Raw genomic sequence first — 14222 nt, forward strand, 5'->3', positions numbered from 1 at the left:
AAGATCCTCTATATTGCAGGAGTGCTCTGCTGTTCCAATCAAAGATCCTCCAAATGACAGGAGTGCTTTGCTATTCGACTGTAAAAAAATGCTATTCAAAGATCCTCTATATGAGGAGTGCAAAGATCATATGCAAAAAAGCATTTTTGTTGTTTTTTGATGTTTTTGCTAATCAAAGATTAGCCTACTGTCAAAAAATCCTAGTCGAAGGTCCTCTATATAACAGGAGCGCTTTGCTGTTCGACTGTAAAAATGCTCGTCAAAGATCCTCCAAATGACAGGAGCGCTTTGCTGTTCGACTGTAAAAAAAATGCTATTCAAAGATCCTCTATATGAGGAGTGCAAATATCATATGCAAAAAAAGCATTTTTTTTGGTTTTTGATGTTTTTGCTAATCAAAGATTAGCCTACTGTCCAAAAAAATCCTAGTCAAAGATCCTCTATATTGCAGGAGTGCTCTGCTGTTCCAATCAAAGATCCTCCAACTGACAGGAGCGCTTTGCTCTTTGACTGTAAAAAAAATGCTATTCAAAGATCCTCTATATGAGGAGTGCAAAGATCATATGCAAAAAAGCATTTTTGTTGGTTTTTGATGTTTTTGCTAATCAAAGATTAGCTTACTGTCAAAAAAAAAATCCTAGTCGAAGATCCTCTATATAACAGGAGCGCTCTGCTGTTTGACTGTAAAAATGCTAGTCAAAGATCCTCCAAATGACAGGAGCGCTTTGCTGTTCGACTGTAAAAAAAAATCCTAGTCAAAGATCCTCTATATTGCAGGAGTGCTCTGCTGTTCCAATCAAAGATCCTCCAAATGACAGGAGCGCTTTGCTATTCGACTGTAAAAAAAAAAAATGCTATTCAAAGATCCTCTATATGAGGAGTGCAAAGATCATATGCAAAAAAGCATTTTTTTTGTTTTTTGATGTTTTTGCTAATCAAAGATTAACCTACTGTCAAAAAAAATCCTAGTCAAAGATCCTCTATATTGCGGGGGTGCTCTGCTGTTCCAATCAAAGATCCTCTAAATGACAGGAGCGCTTTGCTATTCGACTGTAAAAAATGCTATTCAAAGATCCTCTATATGAGGAGTGCAAAGATCATATCCAAAAAAAGCATTTTTGTTGGTTTTTGATTTTTTTGCTCATCAAAGATTAGCCTACTGTCAAAAAATTCTAGTCAAAGATCCTTTATATTGCAGGAGTGCTCTGCTGTTCCAATCAAAGATCCTCTATATGACAGGACAGCATGCTTGCGAAACGCACGACTGAAGGATGAATGATGACATAAGAAACTAATCACGCTAATATCCATATCACCGCTCTACAAGTCTTTACTTATTGTGCCCCCCATGCATGAAGTGAGATGGTTGAGTCCTGGGGGGGTTGGGGTGGGGTGGGGGGGTGGTCCATCATTCCAGAGAGTAGATGTCTTGCGTAGAAGCAAAGCTCTCTAATCCCAAAACCAGATAATTCCAGCGCAAAGAGGATTAGCTCCACCCCAGCAGCAAAGCCATTGGCTAAATTTAGCCTGCCCCCCCCCCCACACTCTGTCTTCATAGACTTCATTTGACCCCTCCCCCTGCCAACCCAAAAGACACGCCCTCACTTCCTGTCTCGCCATTTTGACCACCACTGCCTCACAAGGCAGATAAAGGACAGGGAAATACGGCAGGAAAATTCACATATCAGCAGAAAATCCCCATGTTTATTCGCCCATTCTATTCTATCTTCATGTTTTAATGTCTGGGGGGGGGGGTCTGGACGAGGTGGGGCGCTGCCCCGTCAGGCCCGATTGCAAGGAAAGCTCGTCACGGATGAATGACGCCGCCATGGCGCCCTTGCAACATTTTAATCCCTCGTCCTCTCGTGAATGGATGCAGAACAGGTGAGTGGGCGGGATCAAGTGGCCCAACGCAAACCCCATTCTGATTGGGCGACTGGTCTATCAGTCACCTGACTTTGATTTGTGTGTATGTGTATGTGTGTGTGTGTGTGTGTGCTGGCTGACGTGCACGCACACACACACACACACACATCATGATGACTTAGTGACAGCTGTGTAGCGTGAGTGTTTCCACGCAAGGTCAATAAATCCCAGCTGATGGGATCAGCAACACGCTCAGGACGGGCAGGAACACACACTGCCCTCCTGTGGTCATCACCGGAACTGTTCTAAGGACGCTGGGCAGGACGTCATTCCATTTATTATTTATTTGATTTCAGTCATTATGTTATTGAATTAATTTGTTGAAATTATTTTATTTACACCTTTGTCTTTATTATTATTTTATTCTATTTTTTCATATTATTTATTTTAATATTTATGTCATTTTTGATGATTTAGTAATTATTTTATTGCTTTATTTGGAATGATTTAATCACCTTAGTCAGGGAAAAACAAGCTTCTTTTTACACTTGCATGTTGTAGAATTAGTGTAGATCACACATTTTATTTCTTATTTCGTCATTAATTCTTAAATTATGTTTTATTTTTCATTCCATTTATTATTTATTTTATTTCAGTCATGTTATTGAATTCATTTGTTGAAATTATTTTATTTACATGTTTGTCTTTATTATTATTTTATTCTTTTTTTTCATATTATTTATTTTAATATTTATGTCATTTTTGATGATTTATTAATTATTTTATTGATTTATTTTGAATGATTTAATCATCTTAGTCAGGGAAAAACAAGCTTCTTTTTACACTTGCATGATTGTTTGCATCATATATGTCATATATTTATCATATCATATATTTATCATATGTGGCTGCTAGCACAGCTTAGCTAGGATCCGACCTCAGCGTACACCCCCCCCCCCCCGGTTTAGATACAACAAAGTTCATACATTTGTTAGTCGGACACACCCAATGAATAAATTACTTGTAATAAACTTGTACGTGTACATATAATTAGCATATAATTATAATTATTTTAGTATGATTATTTGTGAGTAGTGCCATTATCGTTGGTTTTTTCAATGGGAGGGTGAGTGGGCGGAGCCTGGCAGTGACCTTATGAGAAAGTCAATAAAACCACTTCATCTTCTTGATATCCACCCCCCCCCCCCCCCCATCTTGAAAGTCCAATCTGGAGTGTTTACTCTTGTCTATTAAGGGAGGGAGGGGGGGCACTATCTCTTCCGCCCTCTGCAGAGTAACAAAACCTGCTTTTGTAGTCCGCACAAAGGCATCTGTGTACTTCTTTGTGTCTCACTTGTTTGCCCCCCCCCCCCTCAAGTTTAACATTCAGGCCACGTTTAACGACGCTAACCCCCTCCCGGGGTGCTGAAGTGCAGATCATGATGTTGAAAAAAAGCCTGCGTTGTTGTTATCCTGTTAGCATGCTAATTGCTACACGCCTGCTGCTTGTGATTATGCTATTGATCACATGACCTGGAACCAACTTTTACCAACTTTCAACCCCCCCCCCCCAACTCCAATAATTGACTTCTTAAAAAAATATTTTCATCGGTTTATTCTAAAAGCCTGTAACCAAAGTCAAAGATTCTCAAAAGGACAGGAGCGTGCAACTGTTTTTTTTAGTGATCAAACACAAAAACACAAAGATCCTCTACTCGGCAGAAGCACTCTTCTCCTTTTAAGGACTTGCTGCAAAAGGCCACAGTCAAAGATCTTCTATATAACAGGAGTTTTTTTTAGGACCTAATGTAAGAACACTGTATAAGAAGAGCTAGTGAAAAAAACAAACAACACCGGTCAAAGATCCTTTATATGACAAGAGTGCACTGCTGTTTTAAGAGCCAACCGCCAAAATGTCAGTCAAAGGTCGTGTATTTGACAGGAGCACTTAGCTGTTGTTTTTAAGAACTTATAAAACCCGAGCTGCAGTTTCTCGGGACTATGTGGTCAAAAAACACTAGTCAAAGATCCTCTACATAACAGAAGAGCTAGTCAAAGATGTTCTATTTGGGAGGAACATTCTGTTGTTTTGGACGATAAGATCTATTCTATGTATTCGGAATAAAGTAAATGCTTTATTATGTTTGTGCTGTTGTTTGACCAGGCTGCAGGAGGCGTTCTCCACCAGCAGAGGGCAGCATAAACCACAAATCACAACAATAAAAACATTTATATTGCCGTGTACCTGATGTTAAGACCATTGTACATACATACATACATACATTGGTTAAAGACGGAGTACAATAATACTCTGACGATATTATTTTCAGCACATTTTTGTACGACAAAGGGAACTTTTATTGAAGTTTATTTACAGATTCGAATGTCTTTAGCAGGAAACGCCAGTGGCGCAGTTGATTTCGACTTTTATTGTTAAAATATATCGCCGGATGTGACGTTTTGATTAGGGGAACTCATTGAATTGCGGTAAGTTCAACCAATGCACGCGACAAAATAAGATGCAAACCTTCTTAAAAACAAGACTACGATACCAAATGACTTATTTGCACATTTAAACTTACTGTAAGCCATTTTGATCGCAATACTTGTAAAACGCTTTCTTATGTTGACTTAATCGTGAAAGTCAATTAGCGGAAGTGACTCTTGTGACTGATTATTGTGAAAACCCCTGAGCGGATATGTTGTAAATTCAACTCTCGAGGTTTACAAAAGGAACGGCAAACTTTAAACGCAAACATTTACACTGCTGAAAACGACGGACATCATTGCGCATCGCTAACCACATAAGCGTTATTAAACATTTAAATTACGAAGAAGTTGAGAGAGGTGATGACTGACTTCCGGTGTTAGCCTCCTGGTGGCTCCGCCCCCTAAGTTCTCCTGGGAGACGCGAACAACTGCGTGTAAAAAGTGCAGTCGACACTTGGGACACTTTTCTTTTAGTCCCGGACACCCGTTTAAAGGGACAACTTTCAAGCAAGAAAGGAGCGGCTTCATCCAACCGGATTATTATGTGCCAAAAACGCTTCTAAGTATCATCTTGTTCGAGGTAAGAAACGCAAACGCTGCAGTTTGAACTTCCTCGCCTCCTCGCCGCTACTGCTCTTTTTAAGCTAGCTTCCGTTCCGGTCCGGTGCAAGAACCTAAATTTAAAAAAACGCACTTTATTGTCTTCGAACTCGAAGATTCTTCTCACTTTTGTGCTTGGGGTTTAAGTTTATTTGAAGGTAAGGCGTTGGTCGCGTGATAGGAAGTGAACCGCAAAGTCGGTTTGTGTTCAGAGGTTAGGGACAGAATATTAGGAACACACCTAGCACCGTTAAACAGGTGCAATAATAGCCACAAGCTAACTACTACTGCGTCTAATAAATTAATATAGCAGTAACTATTTTTGTAGCCTAGCTACAAGACTTCAATTTAGCCATGCGTATATGTTCTATTACCTCAATCACAGTATGCAATATGAACGTTAATGTATGTTAATATAAGCAAGCTTGGTTGCAGTGACAGGATGTGCGCACGTGAAAGAGGAAACAATCTCGCGCTAATTCATTTGACCTCGCTTGACCTGACACATTGAAAGACACGCAGCTCTTCCGACCCCTCCCACTGGATGAAGCCCATATTCATATTCAGAAGACACAGTCGCCACTTATCAGCGTATCATCTCAGGTGCAACGTGTGTTTACAGCTGCCAAAAATTGAGAGCGTTTGGGCCCCCGCCTTCCGAGCCCTGTAAATTACCGCCAGGATTCCAGAGGCTCCGCTCGGAACCCGACCGAATTTCTCATCCCCGCCAACCCCCTAATTTAACCATGATGGAGGTACGGCGGTGCAGCGTCAGCCTTGTAATTACGTCCCGTTCGCCGTAGAATGAGTTACACGCTCCAGCCTCGCCGGTTCCTCTGCGTGGTGTCGAAACGCCGTCATGTGCAGACATCTCTCCGGGGTCATGAGCCCATTATGACGGGACTGTGAACGGAGCGTTGTTATTGCTTTGTACAGCAGCAGGTGGCGAAGGAAGTACTCTTCATTGGCGGGTGTCCGATTATCAAAATAAAGTTATACACGTGAACAAACAGGCAAAATGACACCTCACTACACACAGCAAGGTATGCTGGGTAACCAGGAGGTTGCTTACAGCCACAGCTATTAATGCATTGTTTTTTTTATATACAATGTTATGAGGGTAAGCCAAAATATTATGGGAAAGGTAAATAAAATAAATACAAGAATTTAAATTTAGCAAAAAAGTAAATAAACTACCAGAATAAAGCCAAAATATAGGAGAATAAAGGGGTCATATTATGACTAAAATAATCTATCTGTCCACGCGTCGGACTTCCCGGCAGACACCTGACCAGCGGGGCTCTCAGGCTCCGCCCCACCACCCCCTCCCCCACTTGGTGACAGCGGCCCGTGTTGGCGCAAGGCCATATTTAGCTCCAGCGAGAGCTGACACGCCTCGGCCAGCGCCGAGGACACCCGCCGCGTAAACACACCCGCTCCGCTCCCGCTAACGGACTTAAGACGGAGGCCGCGTGCGTGAAGGAGTCGGACGTCGTCGCTTGGCCCGTGCGGGTAAGGTCCCAGCCGTGGCGTATGCTCGCATCTTAACTTTTCGTACCGCCTGAAGTCCTAACAAAGGCCGAGGCTTTCTCTCTCTGACGTGGTAGTCCACAGGATAAAGTCCCAACTGGTCGCCTAGCAACGCTGATAACACTCCTGCTGGGTTTCACAACACATCGACTTGTAAATTGTCTCCGCTCACGTGACCCGATGCTGCTTTCAGACGGTTACGTAAGCGTGCGGGAACGCCGGAGAAAGACACAGCTCGGTCTTCCGTGACATGATACACCTTCATGATCAACATGAGTGATCGTTCTAGCAGCTGTCATAAAGCTGCCGCTCCTTTTGTCACAAACGCTGTGTCATGCTTTCCTGTTTGACGAAAGGCCGTGTGCTTCCTGATGGCGCCCTGGCGTTGGGCCGAGCACAGGAAGTGAGCCGCTGGAGCACGAGACGGGCGGTTCTCTTCCCAGAAAAGGCCGCTCTGCATCTGTGGCGGGTTTCCACGGTGACGGAGAGTGACGCCCCTGGCCGTACCCGCGCTCTAACAAACGCCCGTTGCTTTTCGTTTACCGTCAGGTGCGACGGGGGTGATATTAATCTGATCAGGCTCGCTGCACCCGAGAAGGCGGGTTAGCGCTCGCCACGCTAAACCTCTTAGCTCCCAAATGGGACTAGCCCGCACTTTCTCCTGCTGAGATACCGCTCTGCCGTCTCCTCCGACGTCTCCCACGTCTACGTCACTGACAGGAAGTCACGTGTCAGCTGCTGCTGCTGCTGCGGGCTCACGTGATGGAGTGGCTAATCAATATATTGCCATGTGCGCGCGTGTCAGGCAGGAGGAGAGTTCACTCTGTGCATCGCTTCCATGGACGAAGTGAGCCCTTCCTTCAGTCATACAGGCTCTTTGTCTGGGTGGGTGGAGGCGGGGCCGCTAGCATACACACACAGTGCAGAAGAGATTTACCTCGTAGAAGTGAAATGAGTAAATTGCAGTATATTGGCATGTATTTTTTTTATTTGTGTTGCTTTTTTCTTTCTTACCTTGCCTTTTTCCTGTGCTAATATTCCAAAAATATGAGAAAAATGTAATTGAATCCTGACTATGCACATGCTACATGCTACACAAAGATTCCAGTGATGATGGAGGAGCTTCTCTAGCCTCCAAACATCAATAACTCATTACTGTTTTTGTTACATTTGCAATATTATTGAAATGATCCTTGAATATCCAAACGAAGGCGGATCCTTTTGGGCTCTTTTTTTTTTTGCATCGCAAACTGCTTGCAAACTTTTTGCAGTGTGGCCCTCATCGCCCTTCGTAGTCTTTCGATGCACCTTTTTTTTTAATGTTATTTGCCCCCCCCCTCCTCCCCCATGGTCCACATGATTGGTATCCATGTCTAAAAACGTAGCTTGTGTTTGCTTAGCAACGTCTACAAAGTGCCTACATGGCTGAATGAATGGCGTGGAAACAAGAAGGGGGGGGGGGCACAGATCAAGGCCCCGGTCCTGGTTCCAGGCCGGCCCCCGTTGTGCCTCTCACAAGAAGATAGCGCTATCTGGGCCAGCGGGTATTTGGTTTCAGCGGTGAGGGTAATAACTGTCACCAAACACGGAGGAGACCTTTCATCCCGTAGCCCCCCCCCCTTCGCACACAGGACGCTTTTGTCAGGTCGCCACACCGGCGCGCCCCATATCCCCCGTCCCCAAGTACACGTATGTTGAGGGACAATGGGCGGGTTTGCTGAAATCAAAACAGCCGTGACTATCTCAACTCACACAGAAGGGGGGCGGGGTCAACCATCCCCAATGTAGCTTGAAGGCGGCGCCGATGGCCGCAAAAGTGAGAACAAGCTCTCGCGACTTCGGCGCTCCGCCTCCTCTGGAGTGTTTTGCGCGACGGCGAAACTGAGGGCAGGATTTGCGGGAGGTTAAACAAACGGCGAGTTAAACATCAAACCCCGCGCAGAGCCACGCCGGTTCCCCTTATCGCCCCCTTCTTCACACATAGCTGATGCCGTGTCCCACTGTGGGACTGGCCTGTACTCAGGAATTCACACTACGGATGCTTTCCACAGTGAGTCACGCTCCATCTTTGGAAGTGAACTCACCGCTTTGGGACAAACACAAACGTTAGCATCCAATCACTGGAAATGACCCCGCCACCCCATCCTGCTAAGATGCTTAGCTTGATGGCGGCCATGTCTTACCACCATTTTTGTACACAAGCGATTGATGCAGACGTACAGTTCGTTGACTATGGCGTCTTATTATTTGACTAAAAATATCGACTAATATTGTGGTCGCTAGGCACCAGGATGATGTCATGCACATTTTGGCCCAATCAAAGCCTGAAAAAGCACCCACGGCTGATTTGGTGGCACATAGTAACACCCCTGTTCATCAGCATCGTGATAGGTTGGGCGTACAAGGACGTGCACTTCATCCTTAAAGCCAGGAGTACATCCGTGCATGTCAATAACTTTGTTCTAACAAGGTTTGTAAACACGAGCTAACCTTGCTCATTTGCACAAACCAAAAAGCTAAGTTTCGTCTCGTCCACGCGGAAGCCGCACTTTTTGGAAAAACCTGCTCTGGCGGGACTTCACCAACGGCTACATATTATAGGATAAAAACGTACATTTACGAATATAAATCAAATCAATAAGCCTCACATGACATAGCCCAGGATAGAATAGCATAGTTAGCATCGCATAGCGTAGCATAAGGTAACATAGCATAGTGTAGCGAAACATAGCCCAGCATAGCATAATGTAGCATAGTGTAATGTAGCATAGCATAATGTAGCATAGGATAGCGAAGGATAGCTTAGTGAAACATAACATATCCCAGCATAGCATAGAATAGCATAGCACAGCATAACATGGCACACTGCAACATAACAGCATAGCCCAGCATAGCGTAACGTACCATAGCATAATGTAGCATAGTGTAACGTAGCATCGCGTAGTGTAGCATAGGATAGCGAAGGATAGCGAAGGATAGCTTAGTGAAACATAACATATCCCAGCATAGCATAGAGTAGCATAGCTTAGCATAGCACACTGTAACATAACAGCATAGCCCAGCATAGCATAACGTAGCATAGCATAATGTAGCATAGTGTAACGTAGCATAGCGTAGTGTAGCATAGGATAGCGAAGGATAGCTTAGTGAAACATAACATATCCCAGCATAGCATAGAATAGCTTAGCTTAGCATAGCACAGCATAGCATAGCACACTGTAACATAACAGCATAGCCCAGCATAGTGTAACGTAGCATAGTGTAGTGTAGCGTAGGATAGCTTAGTGAAACATAACATATCCCAGCATAGCATAGCATAGCATAGCAATCATCCAATTCTATCAAGTGTATTTGTCATAGTTTTTGTATAAAGCTGCTATTTATTATCAGTGTGTGGTGGCAACACACGTCCGCCATGTGACCTATGACCTTTTACCTCGGTTGGTTTGTTTTTTTCCATTGCACCTCTTAGTAGTTGTAGTCACTCATCCCATAGCATTTGAATGCAACACCCACCCACCCGCCCAGCATGCTCAGGTGTTATTTTATACAACATGTGCAATCGTGGTTGATGGTCCCTCCTTATCTCCACGAGTCGTGTTAGCCGGCACGTGGCCGCAGGGACTCGTCCAGGAGGCCGGGTTGCTAGAAGTGGGCGATGCTCATGAAGCCATGGTCGTGGATGCGCACGCCAGGTGTGCTTCTCACGGCCTTTTGGACGTCCGGATGCTGACGGTCCAGATGGTCTTGATACCGTTCCGGGCTGCTGTGTTGTTACCCACTGAGGAGCTTATCGCCGTTCCTATGCCAGGTCTTATCTTCCCTTCTTTAATGTTGCTTTGGTCTCCATGGAGTATTTATTTATCTTGGTGGTCATACGCCTCCCTACGCCCCGCCTCTTTATAGCCCTTTTTTCTTTTTGCTCACCTGCGGGCGTGTGAGTGCAGGTCAAAGTTCGAAGGATGACATCATTGCAGCTTCTTTTCCATCCTTGTTTTATTGTTGCTAAAGAAAGGTAGTTTTAGAGCAGCAATGTTCAAAGGGTTTCAATAATAAAATGTTATAAAAATTGAGAAAAAGTAGTCCTATTCTTACAAAAATAAGAAAATAATTTTAATCCCATTATTTGGAAATACTAAGGAAAAAAGATGCATTTTTTTAAAACCATACTTTTATGAGAAATAAACAAAACAGTCAAGTTGTCGTCCTTGGGAAAAGAGTTGTGATATTATGGGAATAATTTCACAATAATGATTTTCACTATATGCGTTAACATTAACGCCCAGTTTGGACTCTTAGGAAAAACAATCAGACTGCACTTCCGGATTAACAAACAAAAAACAGACTGTGTACATACATTTATACTGTGTATTCTGTATATTTTGTATTTTTCATTCTTTTTTTAATTCCCAGTATGTGTTGATCATACCTGGCAATAAACCATTGCTGATTCTGATAAATTCAAAACATGAACAGAATAAGTTGTAATCAAGCAAAAGTCATAATTTTACAAGGATGACGAAATATTAAAGAAACAAGAATTAGTTTTTAAAAGCCGTCATAAAAAAAAAACCCCAGAAGAAAGTCATTTTTGGAAAAAGTTACATATGTAGACAAAATAAAGCCTAATTACTATGGAAATAAAGTCATAATTATGACAAGGTTGTTATCAGGAAGCTGAAGTTGAAATAATTGGACAAAAAAACACAAACAGAAATTAAAAAAAAACAGCTGTAATTTTTTGAGAATAAAGTCAGGAAATAATGCAATTGTACAAGACTAAATTAATATTCTCAAGCAATATAATGTCAGTAGCATAGAGTTGCAATATTAACAATTTGTTTTTAAAAAGCTGTCGTGTTATGTAAAACAAAATAAAGGTGTCATTTTTTGGAAAATTACGTCGGTAAAAAGTTAGAATATTCTGGGAATGAAGTATGAATATGACCAAAAGAACATTTTGGAAGATTATTATGTAGGGAATGTAAAAATTCAGACATCCTGCTTGTTGATACGAGATGAACCATGACTAAGGAACGCCAGCAAGGACCTCCCACTCCTCGAAGGACTCACCGCTGCAAGGGAAAGGCTCTAAAGGACCCGCATGGCTGCAGCCGCCCTTCAAGCGGGTGTCGGGTGGCCAGCGGCCTTGCCCCGTTCCCATACGTCTCCTCTTACCCACGTGCTCTCCCATTACCCGCTTCCACTGTAAGCGTGTGAATCAGGAGCTTGGGACTTAATGTGGTTCATGTGGGATTTCACATCTTCTCTACGACGTCGCTTAGAGCCTTGGTCGTTTCTCTTGGTTCCCCCGTGGGTCCTTACTAGTGCTGCACCCTAATGATCAATTAGCAGTCACTGTCAGGGAGCTACCACCTCATACCATCCATTTTCTGTACCGCTTATATTGGACGAGAGGTGCAGCCAATGGCAGGGCACATATAGACAGACATTGGTACCCATGGAAGAGTCCAAGACCCGCGGCCACATTGTCTGATCAAAGTTGTGCACGCAGCGAAGAAGCCCATGTCTGTCCCAGTGCACTTAAGGCAAGAGGATTAGACTCCAGAGTATTATTAGAACCACCGATTATCCCCCTTTACCCTGAGCCGTCTAATTCTCACTGGGCCCTTTTCATGATTGGCCACCAAAGTGGGGAGAAATGTTTGCAGAAATGGTGGCGGGGGCCTGGAAGCTCTCATCGGGTCCTCCTTTTCAGCTTCAGGATGATTGGCCACTCCTAGTCTTGCGTCCACAGTGGATGGTCATCTTGACCACCCGGACCCAAGATCCCGCTAGACTCCATGAACAAAAAAAAAATTCATACTAGAGCAACGAGCAATGAAATAGTCATTTATGGAAAACTGGGTTGCAGCAAAAGTACGAGAATGTTGTGGGAGTTGAGTCGGAATTAGGAGTTGAAATAGTTGGAAAATGAAGCTGACGAAATGGGACAAAACAGCTGGAATTTAACGGAAATAAAGTCAAAATATTAGAATTAATAGAATAGAAAAAAAGTCATATTCTAACTTAAACTTCATCTATTAAGACTTGCAGAAATCATAAATAATATACGATTATATCATTTTTAAACATGTGATCATTTTTCTTTCATTCATTCATTTTCTACCGCTTTTTCCTCACGAGGGTCGCGGGGGTGCTGGAGCCTATCCCAGTTGTCTTCGGGCGAGAGGCAAGGTACACCCAGCCAATCACAGGGCACATATAGACAAACAACCATTCACACTCACATTCATACCTATGGACAATTTGGAGTGGCTAATTAACCTAGCATGTTTTTGGAATGTGGGAGGAAACCGGAGTACCCGGAGAAAACCCACGCGTGCACGGGGGAGAACATGCAAACACACACACAGAGATGGCCGAGGGTGGAATTGAACCCTGGTCTCCTAGCTGTGAGGTCTGCGCGCTAACCACTCGACCGCCGTGCCTAATCATTTTTCAATTACAGTAAAAATTTTACCTGTGAAGTTTGTTAAATTAAAAAGTAAAAAAAAATTATCCACTTAAATGCAAAAAATATGAATTGATATTTTAATGAAATTATAATGTTTTTTTATATATATAAAAAAGAAAACAACAAATAAAGTTGTCATTTAAAAAAAAAAAATTGGGTTGCAGAAAAAAAACAAGGGTGTCTGCAAAGGAATGACGGCCTGCTGCAAATATCCCAAAATGTTTTGAGACGTTCCGGCTTGCTCGGTTCCAGGAGATCTTCTGCTGATCCACCTTGTCTTTTGTTTTTGCAGTTCCCGGGGGACATGAGACTCACTCCCCAGCAAGCTCCGCTCTATGTAAGTATCGTTCCGTCATTCCGCCGAATTACGCCGGCCTACTTGGAAAGTCAAACCGCCGTAAATGTTTACACCAGACGCTGGCAGTCAGGAATGTTGTTAAAGATGTTTGGTCATCCTTTTACCTAAAACGTATCATTCCCATGTGCGTATCTTTCCCTGAAAGAAGCCCGTATCAGACTGGAGGAACCCCGGCTGGTTCGGTACCACGCCAGGTTTCTTCCAGGCGGCGTCTCCGGTTATCCCGTGCACACGTTACCGCTGCAAAGCCAAACACGTCACGGGCGAAGTGCAGCGACAAGACGTGGCGGCGGAAGAGTAAACACAAAGAACAATATGGAGCTGATCATAATTGCGTCGACTTCCTGTTTGGTTTGCTTGCACGATGATGTCCAGTCATCGGTACGCTAGCATTGTCTCTCCGTGCTGCTGGCGGCGGCCGCACTGGGCGGGCCAGGAAGGCACGCAGGAAGTCAGATGTGTGTGTTTGTGTGTGTGTGTGTGTGGCTTGACACTTGACAAGTTTATCTCCCATTTCCAGCCCAAGGCTGTGATTTCACGGCCAACTAGTCGGGCCTGATTAGGCCTTTAAGAGCAGCTCTTATCAACGCTTTACAAATGTGCTAACTTGTATGTGTTAGCTCTATGAGGCGATGTGATGTTTGCGTTTACCGACGCGGGGCCGACAGCGGTCACCGTCTTACGTATGTCGTCTACGTTTCACGTCATGTCGCGTCGAGGAGCAGTGGTGTCGGGAGGTGTCGTGGGGGGGCTCTTCTCTGCGCTTGCTAAGAATAAGCGTCCCGCTGGGCTATTGAGCTGCTAATCACGGTGCTGCAAAAGACGGGCGCAGGAAGACTTGAAAAGAACAGCTGGGGGGCTACCAAGCTGACCCCCGCTTCTTTTGGTGCACGTGTGTCA

This window comes from Doryrhamphus excisus, linkage group LG1 (genome assembly GCF_037039965.1).
Source record: "Doryrhamphus excisus strain RoL-2023G ecotype Guam linkage group LG1, RoL_Dexc_Guam_v1.1, whole genome shotgun sequence".
Taxonomy (NCBI): domain Eukaryota; kingdom Metazoa; phylum Chordata; class Actinopteri; order Syngnathiformes; family Syngnathidae; genus Doryrhamphus; species Doryrhamphus excisus.